This window comes from Panthera leo, chromosome C2 (genome assembly GCF_018350215.1).
Source record: "Panthera leo isolate Ple1 chromosome C2, P.leo_Ple1_pat1.1, whole genome shotgun sequence".
Taxonomy (NCBI): domain Eukaryota; kingdom Metazoa; phylum Chordata; class Mammalia; order Carnivora; family Felidae; genus Panthera; species Panthera leo.
The window spans coordinates 72,934,144-72,957,330 of NC_056687.1; the positions used below are offsets into that span (position 1 = coordinate 72,934,144).

A 23,187-nucleotide genomic window follows, 5' to 3' on the forward strand; every position below is an offset into this window, starting at 1 on the left:
TCTTAATTGTTTCTGGAGAATAGTTTTGATAGATTGTATTTTATGGCCATTTATAAGGCTGTCCTTAGGCCTTAAAAAAAAAAAAAAAATGCGGCCATAGACTTGATTTAGACACTGACATTTCTTGAAAGCGCTCCCTGAGCATTGGTGTGTGTGTGCCCGATGATCTCTAGGCCAAGCCTCATTGTAAATTCTTGTATCCTTCTCCTGGGAACTCACTGTTCGTTCTTATCACTGATTTCCCATTCTCTTTTCAGTGAAAAGCAAAGAAAAAGAATTGTAAAACTAAGGAACTCCTACGTCTAAGAGAAAATTTAAGAACGTGTTTTTGTTTTGACTTTTGCTTTTTTTTTGGCGGGGGAGGAGTGTTAATTTTATTTGGAGCTTAGGGCTAGGGCTGTTGCTTGTAAAAAGCTGCATCTGGTTTGATTGCTATTGTAGGTATTAGTTTTTAAAAGTTTTATGCTCCGTGTGAATAAAGGTCCTGGAGGAGACACACATGGGTTGCTTAGGACAACTCTGTAGGTTACAGTCCAGACTGTGGCGAATGAAGTAATTTTTGAAGTGTACCTCAGAATACTCTGCTTTTTGTGAATTTTATTTATATGACTCAGCCTTTTTTTTTTTTTTTTTAAGTTTATTTATTTTGAGAGAGAGAGAGCATGAGCACACCAGCGGGGGAGGGGAAGGGGGGGTGGGAGAGAGAATCCCAAGCAGGCTCCTTGCTGTCAGTGCAGGCCTCCAAGTGTGGCTGGATCCCTCCAACCACAAGATCATGAGCTGAGCAGAAATCAACAATTGGAAGCTTAGCAGACTGAGACACCCAGGTGCCCCAACTTTTTTTTTTTTTTTTTTTTTTTTTTAATGAAGTAACAGCGTTTTCCCTCTGGAGAATGTGGCTGTGTGCTCAATTTATTTCACATTTTAAGTTCGATGTTTTAAAAAAAAGGTGAGAGAAGTGATATGGAAATACTTGTAGCCACTGGTTTTGTTCATAGACCATGTGATGTCTCTGTTTTTGAAATCAAAGAATATAAAATAAGAGGGAAAGATACTGATTAAGTTGTATGGAATATTATAGTGAATTTTGTTAAACTTGAATATAATGTCTGTTCAATTTTAATTAAATAGTAGAGATTTTTCAAGAGTTGCTTCCAGTATTCCAGTTATTGTTGGCTGCAAATTGGGAAGAGAAATCAAGATCCAAAGAACTCCAATATCTGGTATACATTTTTGGAACTAGATTAGATTTGCAAAAGAGGGAAGTACGCTGAGAAGTATAAGTCTCATCATTCACATTCCTAATTTTTCCAGTCTTTCTATAACCCCATTAGTATGAAGTTTGTATAGCATTTGAAAAGAATATTTTAGAGTCTTTTACTCATATGCTTTATGTATAAGAGAAACTTGACTTTTAAGAGTATTGTGCATGTTGTGGGTGATATATTGAATCTTTCATATTAGGTTTGTGAGGGCTGGGCTTCTTTTCTTTCATTTTTGTTTTCTTATAGTAAGGCAGCTACACTGTTTATTCCTTGTAGTGTCCTGATCTGTTGTGTTGTTTTTTTTTTAAACTGATTCTTACTTTTATTTTCCTTCACAAGTGAATCTTAAAAAAGTATACATATTTTTTTTTAAAGTTTATTTTTGGGGGGCGCCTGGGTGGCTCAGTCGGTTAAGCAGCCGACTTCGGCCCAGGTCATGATCTTGTGGTCCGTGAGTTCGAGCCCCGCGTCGGGCTCTGTGCTGACAGCTCAGAGCCTGGAGCCTGTTTCGGATTCTGTGTCTCCCTCTCTCTGACCCTCCCCCGTTCATGCTTTGTCTCTCTCTGTCTCAAAAAAAATAAATAAACGCTAAAAAAAAAAAATTAAAAAAAAAAAAAAAAAAAAAAGTTTATTTTTGAGAGAGAGAACAAGAGCATGAGCTCGGGTGGGGGGCAGAGGATCTGAAGCAGGCTCCGCCCTGACAGCAGAGAGCCTGATGTGGAGCTTGAACCCATGAACTGGGAGATCACAACTGAATCGAAGTCGGATTCTTTTTTTTTTTTTTTTAATTTTTTTAATGTTTATTTTTGAGACAGAGAGAGACAGAGCATGAATGGGGGAGGGGCAGAGAGAGAGGGAGACACAGAATCGGAAGCAGGCTCCAGGCTCTGAGCCATCAGCCCAGAGCCTGATTCGGGGCTCCAACTCACGAACGGTGAGATCGTGACCTGAGCTGAAGTCGGAGGCTCAACCGACTGAGCCACCCAGGCGCCCCTCGAAGTCGGATTCTTAACTGACTGAGCCATCCAGGCGCGCCTTCACAAACGAATCTTCTGGCATTTAAGTCTGGCGTGGAGACATAACTACCTTGGATACTATAGAATTGATGCAGAAGGCAGATCTTGCTGAAGAAAAATTTCATCAGTGTTCAAGTGTAAACATTAATTTTCTTGCTAAGTTGATAAGGAAAATAGTGGGGGGATTGGTTGAAGTAGGGAGAGGATGTTACTATTGCAACGTTGTCTTTAGTAATTTGAATAGAGCCAAAGCCAACGGTTACTTTTACATTCCAAAGCGCATTTTTTTGGTTTTGTTTTTAGATTGGAGGGCACATTTCATTGTGTAATTTTGTGTAAATAAAAAATTCCCTTTTTAGTTTTTTAAAAACCAGTCTAAAGGTCAAAATCTTGTTCATCTAAAACTCTACAAGAAAGTACACGTTTAAGTGTACTTTTTTTTTTAAGTGGGGATTTTCCATTTTGACCAACATATCTTGAAGAAGTTTGAATTTGTTTGGATCCTAAATTTTTGGGTAGTTGCTCTTTAAAATTTTATAAAATTTTAATAAAAATTGTGCTTTTCCTCTACTTAAACATATTATGGTTCATGCAGGAAGTGAATATTTTGTTTGAAACAAAAAATTGAATTTGCGCTTTCTGAATTCTGAAGCATTTTTGTTCTAACCAGTGTTCAAATGTAAAAATATTGGCATTAGCAAGTCTTCAAAACTTTTGTCTTTACCTGATACATTTATGTTTTATCCTAGCCAGTGTTTATTGTGCACCATTCTGAAGGTTTTCCATTTGTAGTTTCTATTTCAGATATGGTCCTTGTTGGAAGAACTTAGGAAAACCATCTTAAAAAAGATGTTTTGTGGAGAAAGGTTTTAATGGGTGAAAGACATTGACATAAGATGTAATTATACATGTATTAGTTATGTTTTGCTCTTAAACTAGTGCCAATCCTGGCTGCATTGCCACTTTACCTTCCATCTTTGAAACAGATACACTCTTAACAACTGACACTTTACACATGGCAAATATAGTGGGCGAGGGATGAGGGGAATTGTATTTTCTTTCAGACACAATAGAATGGAATTAATTATAAAGTAGTTTTATCATGAACCAAAATACAGGAATCCTGCTGTTCCCCATTGCAGCTTGTAATTCTTCATTTGATGTAATACCAACTTAAGTTGAACTAAGGAAGAACAAGCTTCTATAATGTGCCAGATTTCATACTAGATGCTTTTATAGCTATTCTCTCACTGAATGTTAAAATATATTGTGAGGTAGCAATTATTCTCATTTTTAAAATAAAAAAATCCCAAACTCAATCTTTTGAGAAGTTAAATTTATTTTTAAAAAAAATGTTTATTTATTTTGAAAGAGAGAAAGCTCATGCATGAAGGTGCAAGTGGGGGAGGGGTCTGAAGAGAGGGAGAGAGACTTGCAAGCAGGCTCCACACTCTCATGACCTGAGCTGAGATCGAGAGTTGGACACCTAAACTCCTGAGCCACCCAGGTGCCCGTAAATTCACTTTCTTAAAAGTAGATTTTTAAATGGTGGACCTGGAAGTGAATTCACTCTTGTGCTCTCTCTCAAGCCACAGGCATTAATTAGCTGCATTAATTAAATTTGCATTAAGTATGTTTATGATGTTTGTTATCATACAGAAATTTAAAAACTGACTTTTGTGTATTGCCTAGAAAAGTCTCCCCTATCCCATTATTATTTATAGGATATTTTTCTATCATTTCATAGTAATTTTTAGTTTTATGTAATGCAACTGGATTTTAGTTTTGAGAGATCATCTCCTAACACCTTTTATTGAATAATTTTCTCCCTCTTGATTTAATATTACATACATACATACATATGTATTTTTCTGTATTCTACTCCTTTTCACTAATGTATTTATCTATTCTTCAAATGTCAATATTTACAATACTTTATAGTCTCTTATGATATCTGGTGGGACAAGTTTACCATTTTTTTTTTTTTTCAGAAATTTACTGACCTTGAATATTTTGTCTTTGCAGTAGTTTCTTCAATTTCAGAAGAGGGTATGCCTTTTTAATGCATTTTGACCTAATTTCTTTAAAACTTTTTCTTATGTAAAATTTCAGTGATGATCCAACTATATCTGTTTACAAGAAACATACTTTAGTTTTTTCTTTAACAACCGTTTATTTTTATTTATTTATTTTTAAGTAATCACACCCAATGTGGGGCTCAAACTCATAAGAAGCATACTTTAGAGGTGCCTGGGTGGCTCAGTCAGTTAAGCCCCCGACTCATGATTCGATGATCTCATTGTTCGATGGTTTGAGCCCTGCCTTGGGCTCTGTGCTGACAGCTCAGAGCTGCCTGCTTTGGATTCTGTGGTTCTGTCTCTCTCTGCCCCTCCCCTGCTCATGCTTTGTCTCTCTCTGTCTCTCAAAGATAAATGTATGTTTAAAAAAGTTAAAAGCATACTTTAGATTCAAAGGTGCAAAAAGACTGGAAGTAAAGGGACAAAAAGATAAATCATTCAAACAATACTCAAAAGACAGCTGGAATGACTATACTAATGTCAGCTAAAATATATCTTAAGACAAAAATTACTAAAGATAAAGGACATTTTATAATAATAAAATAGTCAATCCATCAGGAAGACATAACACCTACAAACATGCATTTAGCAGAGCACCAAAATACATAAAGCAAAAATTGACAGAATTGAAGGAACAAATAGAGAGTTGGAGACATAAATATTTCTTTTTTTAATGTTTATTTTATTTTTGAGAGAGAGAGAGAGAGGGAGACAGAACTGCAAGCAGGCTCTATGCTGCCATTGCAGAGCCCGATGTGGGGCTTGAATGCACGAATTGTGAAATTATGACCTGAGCCAAGATCAAGGTTGGACACTTAATGGACTGAGCCACCCAGGCACCTCTAAATACTTTCAATAATGGGTAGAACAACTAAGCAGAAGATCAACAAGGAAATAGAAGAGTGAACAACAGTATAAACAAACAAGATAATAATAGATATATAATAAATGGCTATATAATAGGTATAATTATAATAGATGTAATTAATAGATATTTATAGAATATGTCACGCAACAAAAGCAGAATTCCCGTTCTTCTCAAGTACACGTGAAACATTTTCCAGCATAGGCTATATGTTAGGCTATTAAACAAGCTTCAGTAAATTTGAAAGTTTTGAAACCATACAAAATATGTTCTTTGACCACAATGAAATGAAATTAGAAATCAGTAACAGAAGAAAATCTGAAAAATTCACAAATATGTGGAAATTAAGTAACATACTCCAAAGTAACCAATGGATTTGAGAAGAGATCATAAAGGAAATTAGGAAATACTTTAGACAAATGAAAATAAAACCACATACCAAAGCTTATGGGATGCAGCTAAAGCAGTGCCTAGAGGGACATTTATACCTGTAAACACCTGTAAATACCTGTGATCAAACCATCCATCTCGAGCAAACTGATTTCAAAGCAGATGGAGGAACTAAAGAAGACTAGAGCAGAAATAAATGAAAGTTGAGACTCAAAGAACAATAGAAAAAGTCATGAAACCAAAAGTTAGTTTTTCAAAAAGATCAGTAAAATTGACAAGTCTTTAGTTAGACTGACCAAGAAAAAAGAAGACTCAAACTGCTAGATTCAGGAACGAAAGGGAGGCTATTGCTTTGTCCTACAGAAACAGAAAGGGTTATAAGAGAACACTGTAAATAATTCTAACAAGTTAACAAGTTAAGCTAGATGAAATGCATATATTCCTAGAAAGATGCAATCTACTGAAACCAACTCAAGAAGAAATAGAAAATCTAAATAGAGTTAGAGAGAGAGAGAGAGAGAGAGAGAGAGATTGAATTAGTAATCAAAAAGCTTCCCCAAAGGAAAAGCCCAGGCCAAGATGGCCTTACCAAAGAATTCTTCCAAGTGTTTACAAGTGACTAACAATACTCTTACAAACTTTTTAAATGAAATAGAAGAGGAGGTGTCACTCAGACCAAGTAATTCTGTGAGGCTAGTATTACCCTGCTACAAAAGCCAAAGATACCACAAGAAAACAACAGACTGATATCCCTTATAAATAGTTATAAAAGTCCTTAATAAAATATTGGCAAACCCAATATAGCAATATATAAAAAGGATTGTATATCATGACCAAATAAGATTTATCCAGGAATGCAAAAATCAATGAATGTAATATACCACATTAGTAGAATAAAGAGCAAAAACTATGTAATTTTTTTTTTTATTTGAGAGAGAGTGAGAGTGTGAGTGAGGGAGAGAGGCAGAGGGGGAGAGGGAGAGAGAATCTCAAGCAGGTTCCACGTTCACCATGGAGCGTGATACGGGGCTTGAACCCACGAACCTGGGATCTTGGCATGAGCCGAAATGGAGTCGACTGCTCACTCAACTGAGCCACCCAGGCACCTCTGTAATCATTTTAATGGGTACAGAAAAAGCATTTGGCAATCCCACACACTTTCCTGGTGAAAATACTTTCATGGTGAAAATAATAAAGCATGAATAGAGTACTTCCTCAACTTGGTAAAGGATATCTATGAAACATTCTGGGCTAACATCATACTTAAGGGTGAAAGACTAAAAGTTTTCCCTTACAGCCATGAACAAAAGTCTGTCCACTTCTGTTCCACAATGTAGTGGGGGTTATAACCAGAGTATTTGGTGGGAAAGAAAAATAAAAGGCATCTGTATAAATAAAGAAATAGTGGGACACCTGGGTGGCTCAGTCAGTTAAGCATCCAACTCTTGATTCAGCTCAGGTCATGATCTCACAATCTTGGGATCGAGCCCTGTCTTGGGCCCTGTGCTGGGCATGGAGCCTGCTGAAAATTCTCTTTCCCTCTCCTGCTGCCCCTACCCCGCTCACACATGCTCTCTCTTAAAAAAAAAAAAGGTAGTAAAATTGTCTTTACTCTTAGATTATATATCTTGTATATAGAAAATCTTAAGGAATCTACCAAAATCAGTTGAAACTAGTAAGTTCATCAAGGCTGCAGGATGTAAGGTCAGTGTACAGAAGTCATTTGTATTTCTGTGTACTAGCAAAGAAAATCATTCCATTTGACAGTGGCATCAAAAAAAGATAAAATACATGAACATAAATTTAACCAACGGAGTATAAGACTAAACACTGAAAACCATATAATATCACTGAAAGAACTTAAAGACCTAAATAAATGGAAAGATATTCCATGTTCATGGATCAGAAGGCTTAATATTATTAAGATTACAATATCCCAAATTGATCTACAGACTAAACACAATCTCTATCAAAGTTTTAGCTAATTTCTGTGAAGATTGGTAAGCTGATCCTAAAATTCATATGGAAATGCAAGTGACCCAGAATAGACAAAACAATCTTGAAAAAGAAGAACAAAATTGGAGGGTTCACTTCCCAGTTTAAAAACATTACAAAGCTAGGGCACCTGGGTGGCTCAGTCAGTTACGTGTCTGACTTTGGCTCAGGTCATGATCTGGTGGTGTGTGAGTTTGAGCCCCGTGTCGGGCTCTGTGCTAACAGCTCGGAGCTGGAGCCTGCTTCAGATTCTGTGTCTCCCTCTCTCTCTGTCCCTCCCCTGCTCATACTCTGTCTGTCTCTCTCATAAATAAATGAATGAATGAATGAATGAATGAATGAAAAAAGAAACACTACAAAGCTATTGTAATCAAGACAGTGTGGTATTAGCATCAAAGCAAGATATATATAGATCAATGGAATAGAATTGAGAGTCCAGAGACCCTTACATTTATGGTAAACCAGGTTTTGACAAGGGCTCCAGTATAATCAGTGAAGAAAGAATAACTTTTTAAACAAATGGTGCTGGAACAACTGATATCTACATATAAAAGAATGAATTTAGATCCCTGTATTGCATCATATGCAAAATTAGGTCAAAATGGATCACAGACCTAAATATAAGAGCTAAAACTATAAAATTCTTAGAAAACATGGAAGTAAATGTTTGTGGCCTTAAATTAGGCAATGGTTTTTTAGATATGATGCCTAAAGTACAACCAACTATAGAAAAAATTGACAAATTGGATTTCATCAACATTTAAAACTTTCGTGCTTCAAAGGACACATCAAGAATGTGAAAAGACAACCTTCGACCTTTAGAGTGGTAGGAAATATTTGCAAATCATGTAAGGGATTTGTATCCAAAGAATATAAAGAACTCTACAGCTCAACAATAAGAGCAAATAACCTAATTAAAAATGGGCAAAAGATTTGGATAAACATAAGATATACATATGGTCGGTAAGCACATGAAAGCTGCTCATGATCATTGTTCAGCATATATTCAGTAACTATTTTGGGATTCTGTATTGTGAATCTTCTGGCTTCAAATTGGCTTTACCAGTGCACTTTGAAGACTTGGACTCTGGTCTAAGTGAGTTACTGTTCTTTTTATCTGCCTTTCAGTTGCCAGAATTGTGTTGCTACTGTTGTTATTGCTTCTCTTTTTTGTCTTTGTGGATTAGTGCTTAAAAATTTTTTTTTTTCCTGTCATTTTAATTGGACTTTGGAGAAAATGGAGGTAAATGGGTGTATCTAACCTGCAGTATTTAACTGGAAGTTTCTGTGCCGTTGATAGGACAAAGCATAATTTGTACTGAGAACACTTACTTAGGGTAGTGAATATGGATCAAGTATATAAACTCTAAAAGCAGATGATCTGTTTGACTTCTGTCTTTTTCACTTATTGGTAGTGAGAGACCTTTGGGCAGGTTTCTTAATTTTTCTCAGCCTCCGTGAATAAGAATAATACTGTATTTCATAGAAGTAGATAGGGAGGAACCCACTTAATAATGGTAATTCCCTTTCCTCTTTTGTATCCTTGAAAGGAAGTTTGATGATTTAGTTAAAGATGCTGGCTTTCCTATGTGGAAATAAACTACCAGTTGGGAGTGTCTAGAATGCATGAAGAATTAGACATGTTACTTGTATGTATGAAAATCATCTGTGTTGTGGATAATGAAAGACTATAAATAGATGGGCAAACTTCACTTAACTTTGTAAAAGGAGACCAGTAAAGGTCTTAAAAAGAGCCATTTATAGATTTTATGTTTGTAGTATTTAAGAAGGTAGAGTGAGCAAAAGAAGAGGAGGAAAAAAAAACAAAATGGAAGACACAATGCCTTAAAGATTTACAACTGAAATGCTGTCAGAGCAAAGGATAAGTAAACTGAGAAGTCATGGAAGAAAACTGTGAGGAAATATATGTTTATTTGAGATTACCAGAAGTCTATTTCCTTTGAATTATATCTCTGGAAGGATCTGGAAGTTAGATGAGAAACAATGTGAGTTAAATGACTATATCACTATTCCTATTCCAGAGATGAAGAATTCTCACAGAAAGAGTTGACTAGATTATAATCCTGTAGTAATTTGTATTTTGAATAAAGGGTGCCTGACTGGCTCAGTCAGTGGAGCATGCGACTCTGATCTCAGGGTTGTAAGTTCAAATCCCACATTGGGTAGAGAGATTACTTAAAAAAAAAAAAAAAAGTCAGGATTCTTTAATGAAATATAGTTAGTTTTCCCTTTACATTTTTTATATTTTCTGTGATGCCCCAGACATACTCAAATTTAAATATAAAAATTTTCACTGATAAAAAAATACAGTGCAGTACACGGTAAAACAGTTCAGTTGAAAGGCGGTAAGTAGAGAGGGTACTCAGACAATTAGTATACAGGATTTAACTTTATGTATTTTAGAGTCCCTTTTAGACAAGATGTGTGCAAAGTGTGTATACTAATGCAAAATTAAAATCAATGGAGCTAACCATTTTAATTTTCGTAGTTCTAGCCAGAATTGTGTTCATTTTTTAAATGAACAAAACTTTTCCTGTTGATTTTTTTAATGGTTAATTTGTTGCTTTATGGTTTTACTTTGATTCCCAGTTTTCTGCTTGTTGGGAATCCACCTCTTTGGATTTTTGAGTCAATGTATTACACTAAGAATAATAAAGAGACTAGGTTTTATTGGTTATTTTCAGGTAATAGTTTTGTACGGATAAAACAACATACTTCCTAGCACACATATCATTTAATTTGAAGGCATCCTTCAGTATTTCTGTTAGGGTTTATCTGCTGGCTAAGAGTTATCTCAGTTTTTGTCTGAAAGTGACTTTGTTTTTCTTTGATGTTGGAAGGCTATTTCCCAAAGCATGGAATAGTAAGTTGGCTTTTTTTTTTTTTTTTTTTTTTTTGGAACAATGTCATTTCATTGTCTTTTGTTTGCTTTTTCTGCCTTTATTATTTATGTTACAAGTTTTATTAGTCTTTTCGTTGCTCTTTTGAGGATAATATATCTTTTTTTCCTCTGCTGTTTTTAAGATTCTTTTTCTTTGACTGGTTTCAGCAATTTTACTATCATGTATGTAGGTGTAGTTTCTGTTTTATTCATCCTGTTTGAGGCTTGTAGTTTCTTCATTCAGTAGACGGTGGGGTTTGCAGGGTGTGTCTTTCATCAGTTTGTAAAATTCCTGGCTATTACCTCTTTAAATATTTCCTGCTTCTGCTTTACTTTTTTCTCTCCTTCTGACACTCAGTTACATATGTGTTAGAGTCTTTTGTTGTGTCCTTCATGTCTCTCATATTATTTTCTGAAAGGATACACTTCACAGAAAAGTAGAATATTGTCTATTGATCTATATTCCTGTTTTTTAAGCTCATCTTCTACTGTGTATAATCTGCTGTTAAACCTATTTGTATAGTTCTTCAATTGTGTTTTTCACTTGTAGAAATTTCATTTGGTTTTGTTTTTTATAGATTCTTCTTTGGTGAAAATTGCCACCTTTTCATCTGTTTCTTGAATATTTTTCTCAGGCTTCATGAATATATTATTGCTACTTTTAGTATCTTATGAAACCAATATTTAGTTCATCTGTGTGTCTATTTTTATTTGTTTTTTATTTTCTTTCTTTCTTTCTTCTTCTTTACTTTTTTTTTAGTGGGCCAGCAATTTGATTTAATGCTGTACATTCTATATAAAAAATTGTAAATGCTCTGGGTGATGTTATCATTCTCTATAGAGCATTCACTCTTTCCTTTGTAGGTAGATAGAGTAGCAGATGATCATCTTAGTTCAATGATGGAATAAGCGTTATTAGTTTCCTATTGTTGCTCTAACAAATTATCCTAAATGTAGTGGCCTAAAACAACAGAAATTCATTAGCTTATGTTCCTTTCAATACAGGTCTCACTTGGCAAAAATCAAGTTGTTGGCAGGATTGCATTCCTTTCTAGAAGGTCTAGAAGAGAATTTTTTTTTTTTTTTTTTTTTTTTTTTTAACCTTTCCTAGTATCAAGAGGCTGTCCACATTGCTTGGCTCATGACACCCTTCTATTTTGAGAGCCAGCAATTACTGGGGCACTCTCTGTTCTGCCTCCCTCTTTCACTTTATAAAGACCCTTGTGGTAATAATGTTGGGCCTGCTTTGATAATTCCAGGATAATCTCTCCATCCCAAATTACATGATTGTCAATGCTTTTTTAAAAAAAATTTTTTTTATTTAATTTATTTTTTAGATTTGTATCCAAGGTAGTTAGCATATAGTGCAACAATGATTTCAGGAGTAGATTCCTTAATGCTCCTTACAAATTTGGCCCATCCTTCTCCCATAATCCCTCCAGTAACCCTTTGTTCTCCATATTTAAGAGTGTCTTATGTTTTGTCCCCCTCCCTGTTTTTTTTTTATTATTTTTGCTTCCCTTCCCTTATGTTCATCTGTTTTGTGTCTTAAAGTCCTCATATGAATGAAGTCATGTGATATTTGTCTTTCTTTGACTAATTTTCACCTAGCATAATACCCTCCCAGTTCCATCCACGTAGTTGCGAATGGCAAGATTTCATTCTTTTTGATTGCCGAGTAATACTCCGTGTGTGTGTGTGTGTGTGTGTGTGTGTGTGTGTGTGTGTGTGTTTATACATACATACCATATCTTCTTTATCCATAGGTGATTATCAATGTTAATTCTATGTGCCGCTTTACTTCATCTTTACAGCTTTATTTATTTTCATCTTTATTTATAGGTTTAGGGGATTAGGATGTTGATATCCTTAGCGGACCATTATTCCATCTACCATAATTCCTCCCTCTGGCTCTCAAAGATTCACCTCTCACCTACATGCAAAATATATATATATTTTAAAGTTTTTTTTTTTTTACATTTATTTATTTATTTATTTATTTATTTATTTTTTAAACGTTTATTTATTTTTGAGACAGACAGAGACAGAGCATGAACGGGGGAGGGTCAGAGAGAGAGAGGGAGACACAGAATCTGAAACAGGCTCCAGGCTCTGAGCTGTCAGCACAGAGCCTGATGCGGAGCTTGAACTCACAAACCACGAGATCATGACCTGAGCCGAAGTCGGATGCTTAACCAACTGAGCCACCCAGGCGCCCCTACATTTATTTATTTTTGAGAGACAGAGTGAGACAAAGTGAGAGTGGGGGAGGGGTAGAGAGAGAGGGAGACACAGGATTGAAGCAGGCTCCAGGCTCTGAGCTGTCAGCACAGAGCCCGATGTGGGGCTCGAATCCACAGACCGTGAGATCATGACCTGAGCCGAAGTCGGATGCTCAACCGACTGAGCCACCCAGGCACCCCTACATGCGAAATATATTCACCCCATCCTAACATCCCCAAGTCTCAACTCTTGCAGTTTGTATTACCTTATAATCATATTGCAAATTTTTGGCAGTTTTGGTATTTTTTTTTAAATTTAGTGCTATGTTGTAAATTTTCAATATTGCTAGAAAGATTTTATGATTAAAATATGGTTGTATCATATGTTTTATCAAGATGTTATAGCGTAACACTTATTGCTTATATCTGTTTTGGATATGTTGGTCCCCCCACATTTCTGGAGTATAGATAATATGGTAGCTAATAATCTCATGTTACTTACTTTTTTGAAGAGTGTAGGCAAATCGTCTTGTAGAATATCCCACATTCTGAATTTTCTGATTGTTTACTCTGGATAGATTCAGTTTGAACATTTTTGACAAGAATATTCATAGGTGGTGATGTAGTGTTTTCATCAGGAAGCCAATGAAGTTTGGTTGTTTTCTACAATAAGAAGACATATGGGTCACTAATTTGGGTCACTGGTGCTAGGGTGGGGGCCAGAGGGCGGGAGAGGATTGTAGATCAGACGCCTTGAGGTGGGAAGGAACTGGATTTTCAAGGAGCAAAAAGAAGGCTAGTGTGGGTTGGAGCAGAGTGAGCAAGGGGAAGAGTGGTAGGAGATAAGTTCAGAGAGATAGCAGGGATCAGATCATGTTAGGCCTTATAATTCATCCATAGAAAGAAGTTTGGATTTTATGAATAGTGGGATAGGAAGCCATTAAAAATCTCTTAGCAGTGGTGAGCAATTATAAGGCTTATTATATTATAAATATATTATATTATATATTATATATATAATATTTATATAATTATTTTATATATATTATAAAATATTATAAAAATATTTTGACTACTGTTTGGGAAGTGAGTTGTAAAGAGGCAGAAGTGACTATAGAGAGACCAGTTAGGGAAGTCATTGCAGGAAACTAGTTATTAGGCTAGGCCAGGCAAGAGATAATTTGGTAGAGAGTGGAGATAATTTTTGTGGTAGAATCAATAAGAATTGCTGTTGAATTTTTTGTAGGAAATTAGAAGAATAAACGTGACGTTTTTGGCTTTAGCAACTGTGTAAGTAGGGGTATTGCTTACTGATAAGGGGAAGGCAAGGGAAGAACAGGTTTTGGGTAAAAAATCAAGAATTTAATTTTTGTACTTGTTGAGTTTGAGATAAACACCCAGCTGGAGCTAGTAAGCAGAATTGGCACTTCTGTGCAGCCTTTTGTAATTTTACTTTGCAAACTGATATGGTCACATCTCACACTCCTTTTTAGATTATACATAAACTCTCTGGTAATAGAGGCTTCTGGTGTCTTTGTATCCTTTAATTCAGCACACTTCCTTGAACACAAGTGTTAGGCTATAGGCTTTTTGTTTAAATTTATTTATTTTGAGAGAGTGAGAGAGTGTGTGCACATGAACAGGGAAGGGGCAGAGAGAGAAGGAGAGAGAGCATCCCCACTAGGCTCCACAGTCAGCACAGAGCCCAATGGGGGACCCGATCCCATGAACCATGAGATCATGACCTGAGCCGAAGTCAAGAGTCCAGCGCTTAACCAACTGAGCCACCAAGGAGCCCCTAGGCTACAGACATTTATTGCCAAAATTACTTTCATAAAATAGTCTTATATTCTTCATTTTCACATAACATACTCTAATTTTTATTTTAGAACTTTTTTGTTACTGTACTATTGATGAATTGCAAAACTGTAAGTAATATATGAATTGTTTAAATTTTCTTTTCCAATGTAGTAATTAAGTCAAACCAAAATCTTTACGTCCTCTAAAGGACCTAAAGATTGTCAGGTTGTCATAGTTTTTAAGGGACTCTGACTAGTCTCTTTCTAGGTTACCAACATATTTATATGTGGGGGTTTCTAAAGAGATACTATAATTTTTTTTTTTTTTAATGTTTTATTTATTTTTGAGACAGAGAGAGACAGAGCATGAACAGGGGAGGGGCAGAGAGAGAGGGAGACACAGAATCGGAAGCAGGCTCCAGGCTCCGAGCCATCAGCCCAGAGCCCGATGCGGGGCTCGAACCCACGGACTGCGAGATCGTGACCTGAGCTGAAGTCGGACGCTCAACCGACTGAGCCACCCAGGCGCCCCAGGAGATACTATAATTTAACAAACTGAACTATTTAGAGAATTAAGTCTTGTTGCACATGTATAGAAAATTTAATAAATGTGTCATATCCTGTCACCTTGATAAACTCTTAATTTTTCAGTTGAATGTCTACTTATAAAATCCAAGTCTTTTTGAAACTGTTGTCCCTGGATCACATGAATCAGAATGAGATATTTGAAAAAAAAAAAAATGTAAAGCTCCTTAGTAACTCTAATTGTTAAGATGTTATGACAGTTGAGAAATCACTGGAATAAGTGTGTTTTTCTAAGGTAACTTTTAAAGTGCATACTTATTTGGAGATATATGAGCCTTTTTTTTCTTAAAGTTTGTTTAGTGGGGGGAGGGACAGAGAGAATCCCAAGCAGATTCCTTGTTGTCAGTGCAGAACCCGAAATGGGGCTTGATCTCATGAACCATGAGATCATGACCTGAGCGGAAATCAAGAGTCTGACGCTTAACCAACAGAACCACCCAGGTGGTTTAAATTTTAAAAATTTAAAAATTTTTGTCAGTGGTTACTTTAAATCATGTTCTAGTTTATCTATTGCTATGTAATAAACCAACCTAAAATTTAGTTACTTAAACCAACCATTTAGGAAAAAAAACAACCATTTTATTTTGCTCATGGTGTATAGGTCAGGTGTTTGGAATGGTTTTGGCTGGATGGTTCATCTGTGATCCATGTTCTGATAGCTGGGTGGCTGAGGCTGTAAGATCCACTTTCATATCTGCTGCCCTGGTTCTTCTTGGTCTTTCTGCTTTCTCTTCACATGGCATTTCATCCTTCAGAGCTTTCCCTTGTGCTCAGGCTTCTCACAGCATGTTTAGTGTTAGGGTAATTGCACTTACATGGCAGCTCATTTTTGTTTGTTTGTTTGTTTATTTCTTTTAGTAATTTCTGCACCCAATGTGGGGCTCCAACTCATGGCCCTGAGATCAAGAGTTGCATGCTCTTCCTACTGAGCCAACTAGGCACCCTTTGGCAGCTCATTTTTAAGAGACAGGAAGTTGAAGCTACCAGGCCAATTAAAGGCTAAGTTTGGAAAACACACATTATTTCTACTATATTCTTTTAGAGCAGTCACAGGGGCCACCCAGATTTAAGGGAGTAGGGAAATAGACTCCATATCTTGCTGGAGGAATGACAAGATCATGTTGTAGATGCCCATGTGTCGCCATCTTTGGAAAATACCGTCTGCTGAACATTGTGTCCAGAAATGTCTAAGAAATCATTAAGATGCAATAAGATTGCATATTTAAAGCTACAGCAGGCAGGCTTTATCTGCCACACTGGCAATTTAAAGAGTTCCCATTGCTGGGGAAAGTTTAGGGAAATAGTCTTCATACTGTTGGAAAGCGTGTAGTTTGGTAGAGCTTTTTCTTTTTGATTTTTTAAAGTTTTATTTATTTAAATAATCTCTATACCCAACATGAGGCTTGAACTAACGACCCCGAGATCAAGGGTCACACGCTTTTCTGACTGAGCCAGCTAGGTATCCCCAGGTGGAGCTTTTTCAAAGGACAAAGTAGTAAAATATCTCAGAACTTAAAAATACATACTTTGCTTCAACGTTTTTATATCAAGGAAATTCTTGTAAGGAATGATAAGAAAAATGTCAAAGTTATATGAACAAGGATATTTATTTGATTATATATAGAAAAAATTGTGCAAGTAGAAGTTCACTAAGAGCACTGTTTAAATGTAATGATAGCTAACAAAGTACTCTTACATGTACTAGGGCCATCTGAAGTACTTTAATGTTTATTTTTCTTAATTTTTTTTTTTAAGTTTTTTGAAATGTTTATTTTTGGGGGGGGGAGGGGCAGAGAGAGAGGGAGACACAGAATCTGAAGCGGGCTCTAGGCTCTGAGCGGTCAGCACAGAGCCCGACACGGGGCTTGAACTCACAAACTGTGAGATCATGACCTGAAGTCGGATGCTCAACCGACTGAGCCACCCAGGTGCCCCTAATGTTTATTTATTTTGAGAGAGAGAGAGAGAGACAGCGCGAGCAGGGGAGGGAGGGGCAGAGAGAGAGGGAGACATAGAATCTGAAGCAGGCTTCAGGCTCTGAGCTGACAGCACAGAGCCCAGTGTGGGGCTGGAACTCACAAACCATGAAATCATGACCTGAGCTGAAGTCGGACACTTAACTGGCTGAGCCACCCAGGCACCCCTCATCTGAAGTACTTTATATGACCTGTGCAGTGATGGAGGATTCCACTCTTAGAAGGGCCCTGTGGTTTAATACTCTACTGTTACTATTTTGAAATTCTTATTTTTTATTTTTTTAATTTCTCTCTCTCTATATATATATTTTTTAGAGAGAGAAACTTTTTTTTTAAAGTTTATTTATTTATTTTGAGAGAGAGTGAGTGAGGGAGGGAGGGAGGGATGGAGGGAGGGGCAGAGAGAGAAGGAGAGAGAATCCCAAGCAGTCCCTTTGCTGTTAGCACAGTGCCCCATGTGGGACTTGAACCCACAAACTGTGAGATCATGACCTGAGCCCAAGTCAGATGCTTAATTGACTGAACCATCTAGGTGCCCTAGTTTTTGCATTTTTAAAGTTGAAAAATAACAAAAGATAATTTCATGACACAGAAAATTAGACAGAAATTTCAGTGTCTATAATTAATGTTTTATTGGAACACAGCCATGCTTATTTCTTTACATGTATATTTTTTAATGTTTATTTTTGAGAGAGAGAGAGAGAGTGAGAGCGCGTGCGCGAGCGAGTGAGCAGGGGAGGGGCAGGGAGGGAGGGAGACACAGATTGAAGCAGGCTCCAGGCTCTGAGCTGTCAGCACTGAATCCGATGTGGGGCTCGAACCCACAGACCATGAGATCATGACTGAGCCAAAGTCAGACACCTAACCACCTGAGCCACCCAGGTGCCCCTTGGCTTTTTTTTTTTTTTTTTTAAGTTTTATTTATAATGATCAGTGCTATTGGTAAAGAAAAAAACCCCAAACATATTAGTGAAAAATTGAGGCATTATATTCTTCCCCTGTGCCCCCACAGCTTTCTTTTTAATTTCCTTTCTTTGTTTGTTTTTAGCAAATATTATTTTTGTTAAGTTTTAATTCCAGTATAGTTAACATACATATTAGTTTTAGGTATACAATGTAGTGATTCAGCGATTCTATACATTACTCAGTACTCATTAAGTGTTCTCTTTAATCCCCATCACCTATTTCATCCATTCCCCCCCCTCCCACCCCATACTTCCCCTCTAGTCACCATCAGTTTGTTGTCTGCGTAGTTAAGAGACTGTTTTTTGGTTTGTTTTTTTCCCCCTTTTTTCATTTGTTTTGTTTCTTAAATTCCAAATATGAGTGAAATAATATGTTATTTGTCTTCGTTTGGCTAACTTACTACATTTAGCATTATACCCTCTAGATCCATCCATGTTGTTGCAAATGGCAAGATTTCACTCTTTTTTATGGCTGAATGATATTCCATTGTATATATGCACCACATCTTCTTCAGTAGACACTTGGGCTGCTTTCATAATTTGGCTATTGTAAATAATGCTGCAATAAACATAGGGGTGTATGTATCTTTTCGAATTAGTGTTTTTATATTCTTTGGGTAGTGGAATTACTGGGTCATATGGTAGTTCTATTTTTAATTTTTTAAAACTTTATTTATTCTCAGACAGTGAGGGCATGCAAGCCGGGGAGGGGCAGAAAGAGAGAATTCCAAGCAAGCTCTGCACTGAAAGCACCGAGCCTGATGTGGGACTTGAACTCACAAAGTATGAGATCGTGACCTGAGCTAAAGTTGGACACTTAACTGACTGAGCCTACCCAGGCGCCACATTTTTAATTTTTTGTAGAATCTCCAGGTTATTTTCCAGAATGGTTGTACCAGTTCGCATTCCCACCAACAGTGCATAAAGGTTCCTTATTCTCTACATCTTCGCCAACACTTGTTTTTTCTTGTGTTTTTGATTTTAGCCCTTCTGACAGGTGTGAGGTGATATATCTCATTGTGGTTTTGATTTGCATTTCTCTGATGATAAGTGATGTTGAACGTCTTTTCATATGTTTGTTGGCTATCTGTATGTCTTCTTTGGAGAAATGTCTGCTCATGTCTTCTGTCCATTTTTAATTGGGTTATTTCGGTTCTTTGATGTTGAGTTGTAGAAGTTCTTTATATATTTTGGATACTAACCCTTTATCAGCTTTATCAATTGCAGGTATCTTCTCCCATTCCGTAGGTTGTTTTAGTTTTGTTGGCTGTTTTCCTTTGCTACACAAGCTTTTGATGTTGATATAATCCCAATAGTTTATTTTTGGTTGCGTTTCCCTTGCTTCAGGACACATGTCTAGAAAAATATTGCTATGGCTGATGTCAAAGAAATTACTGCCGCTGCTCTTGCTGCTCTCCTCTAGGATTTTTATGGTTTCAGGTCTCACATTTAGGTCCTTAATCCATTTTGAGTTTGTTTTTGTGTATGGTGTAAGGAAGTGGTCTAATTTCATTCTTTTGCGTGTAGTTGTCCAGTTTTCCCAACATCATTTGTTGAGGAGACTTTTTTCCCATTGTATATTCTTGGCTTGTTTGTCAAAGATTAATTGACCATATGATTGTGGGTTACTTCTGGGCTTTCTATTGTGTTCCGTTGATCTATATGTCTGTTTTTGTGCCAGTACCATACTGTTTTCATTACTACAGCTTTGTAGTATAACTTGAAATTTGGGACTGTGAAACCTCCAGTTTTGTTTTTCTTTTTCAAGATTGCTTTGGCTATTTGAGATCTTTCGTGGTTCCAACGAATTTTAGGATTGTTCTAGTTATGTGAAAAACGGTGTTGTATCTTGATAGAAATTACATGAAATCTGTATTGATTTGGGTAGTATGGATAGTGTAACAATATTTCTTGTTAATATTTAGGCACATTTGCTTGCTCTGTCTTACACACACACATACATGTATATACACATAGCACATACATAAAAAAAAATCATTTGAAAGCTCAGTATGCATCTCCTAAAAATAAGGACATTCTCCCTCATAATACATTTATAACACTAATAATAGTAATTATATCTTCAGAATTTCCCAATTGTGCAAATAATGCCTTGTATAAGTAAGTTTTTCCCACAGCATCTAATCAAGGTTTATGCAGTGGGTTGCTTTTTTATTACCTGAAGCTGAATGTACATTTTTGATTCTTTTTTTTTTTTTTAAGTTTGTTTATTTATTTAGAGAGAGAGAAAGAGCGTGAGCAGAGAGGGGCCAGAGAGAGAGAAAGGGGGAGAGAGAATCCGAAGCAGGCTCCGTGTCATCAGCGCAGAGCCCGACTCGGGGCTTGATATTACAAACTGTAAGATCGTGACTTGGGCCAAAATCAAGAGTCGGACACTTGACTGACCGAGCCACCAAGGCTGCCCCATTTTTGATTCTTTTAATCCATTATCTCTCACTGATGCATTAGCTGTTAAAAAAATACTGGAGCTAGTATTATGGAGCTAGGAGAGGTCTCAGTCATGTCAGAGGCCTTGATTTGGATAAGGGCCAAATTATGCAAGATTTAATGTCATGTTAAAGATTTTGGTGAATCATCATTGAAACAGTGGGAAGCTCTTAAAACAGATGTGATGTGTTCAAATTTGGATAGTTCATATAACATTAACTTTTGAGGCAAGATATTTTAGTATATCACAATTTGGTACAAAATGAGATAGCCTTGAACAAAACTGTAAAAAATAAATTTTTGAGACAATCTGGGAAAATCAAACATGAAAAAAGTATGACATATTTGATGGAATTATTCTTATATATGATAATGATAAAGAGATTCCATTAAAAATTCTTTACTTATTGAAGATCAATAAAATACAACATCTGAGATTTGCTTTAAAGTATATCAACAGGAAACAGTTAGGACTACATGAAATAAGAATGGCCATGTTTCAGTTGTTGAAACTAGATAGTTCATGGGTATGTAGGAGTGCATCATATACTTTGCTCTATTTTTATGTGTGTTTTGTGTCATAAGAGATTAAAAAGCCATAACCATTGACACTCATTTTTTTACTTGAAAAATGAACTAGAAGGGTTAATTTACATATGAAAATTGCCTGGTATTCAAAACTTCTATTACTTTCCAGAGGAATTCTTTACATATAGTGTCAAGATATATATCAAAAAAACTTATTTCTAAATATTTGATTAGAAAAAAATTCTTAGCGAATATGTTTCTGAATCTCTTGAGAAGAACCCAGTATTTTAGAATATTAAGAAATGGTCTTGTTCTTACAGTATTTATTTAAAAACTGCAATCTTTTAATTATGGAAGAAAGCTAGCTATGACAATAGAAAAATTCTGTACAAATTACAAAACTTTTAATTCAAACAAACCACCACTCAGAGTTGTAGAACGCTGTTGTGGAGATTTCTTGCTTATCAATCAGCTATTGTGTAAATTATGTGTAATCTTCCCTATGAATACAGCATTAATGCATTACTAGTACTGCTTTACTATGATTCCAAGAAATATAAACAATGGCATCTCTTTTGATTTGAATCCAGCAGCTGCATTCTGGCCCCAGGTGCTGGTAGTGGTCATTGAAGTAAAAATATGACAATGTTAGAAGGTAGCATTTGATTCTAAGAAAGGAAGTTAACAGATGACTTAGTGTCAAGGCTTTTGTCCTCTATATGAAGAATGTTTTCTTTTTCTTTTAAATGTTTCATTGATTATTTGAAAAGCCATCCATGTGGTCAAATAAGCAGTTTTTAGCAGAGGTGCACATCAGAATGATCTGGGGAGCTTTTTCCATAATACCTTTGTTTGGACTCTGATCCAGACCTACTGAATCATAACTTTTGGGGCAGAGATACTTTAAAAGCCTTTTTAGATGGTTGTGATCTGAACCTTTACTCAAGGACTATTGCTCTAGCAGTGTCAGAATTCTTTTTTTAATATATATAAATAGATAGTAATAAAGCACAGTGATTTTCAGTCTTTGTTTTAAGATTTATTTTTAGTTTTATTTTTTTAAGATTTTTTTTTAAGTAATCTCTACACCCAACATGGGGCTTGAACTTACAACTCTGAGATGAAGAGTTGCACGTCCAATTGACTAAGCTAGGCAGGCAGGTGCCCCTCTCCTTGGTTTTGTAAACCTAATGCTTTTAGGTAAGACTGTTTTCCACTGGCTGTCTATAACTCCATTCCTTATTCTGTCTCTCTAGAACAAGTAAATCATTTACATTTGTAGTGCATAGCCATTAAGGTGTTTTTACCAGGCAAGTGATATGATAACCTTTGTATCTCACTTATTAGTAACAAAATTATTGTCATACCTTAGATCCATCTCAATAACCCCCATTGTCATTATAGGACTTTGCTAGATAACCTGTTCCTGCCCCACCAAATGCTACGTTTTATTGTTATTGTAGTGTATTGACAATAGTCTTCCTAAGATACTTATTTCATTACTTTTACTTTTATACACAAAAATTCTCCGTCTTTACATTGCCTTTGAGGTACGCTTTGCTACGGTCTTCTGATTTACTTCCTCTTGTGTCTTCTAATATTTTTTGTGTCGCCTAAACAATGCCATAGTTACCACTTGAACCTTTTACATGCGATGCTCTTTTCTTTCTTCTGTCTTAAAGTTAGGAAGCTTTATTTTTTTTGTACGAGTTTTGATTTTTTGTACAGTTTATATTAATTGGAAAAATAATACAATACAAACATTTAAAATAAATTCACACTGCTAACAACTTAGTGTTTATGCTTTCAGACATTTTGTTTTGTTTATGCTAACATATATGTTTTTCTTGCATGAATGAGATCAGATTATACTAAGTCTGCTACACCTTGCCTTTTGTCACTTAACAATGATATTCATACTTCTTTTTCAGTACACAGAGATCTGCCTTACTCTTTAAATGGCTGCATACTCTTTAAATGACAGTGTATTAATTATTGAATAATACTCTGAATAACCAGTTGCTTGATGGTTTTTTCACTGTTAGGTTTTTTTAAATTTTTTTAATTTTTTAATTTTTTTAGTTTTTTTTTTTTTAATGTTCATTTTTTTTTGAGACAGGGGGAGACAGAGCATGAACAGGGGAGGGTCAGAG

At 35.9% G+C, this 23,187-nt stretch overlaps 1 protein-coding gene across 3 annotated transcripts in view; it reads left to right on the forward strand.

The window, feature by feature from the left end:
• Window positions 1-23,187, forward strand: part of ACAP2 (ArfGAP with coiled-coil, ankyrin repeat and PH domains 2) — a 155,515-nt gene that overhangs the window by 1,256 nt on the left and 131,072 nt on the right. The window lies entirely within an intron of this gene.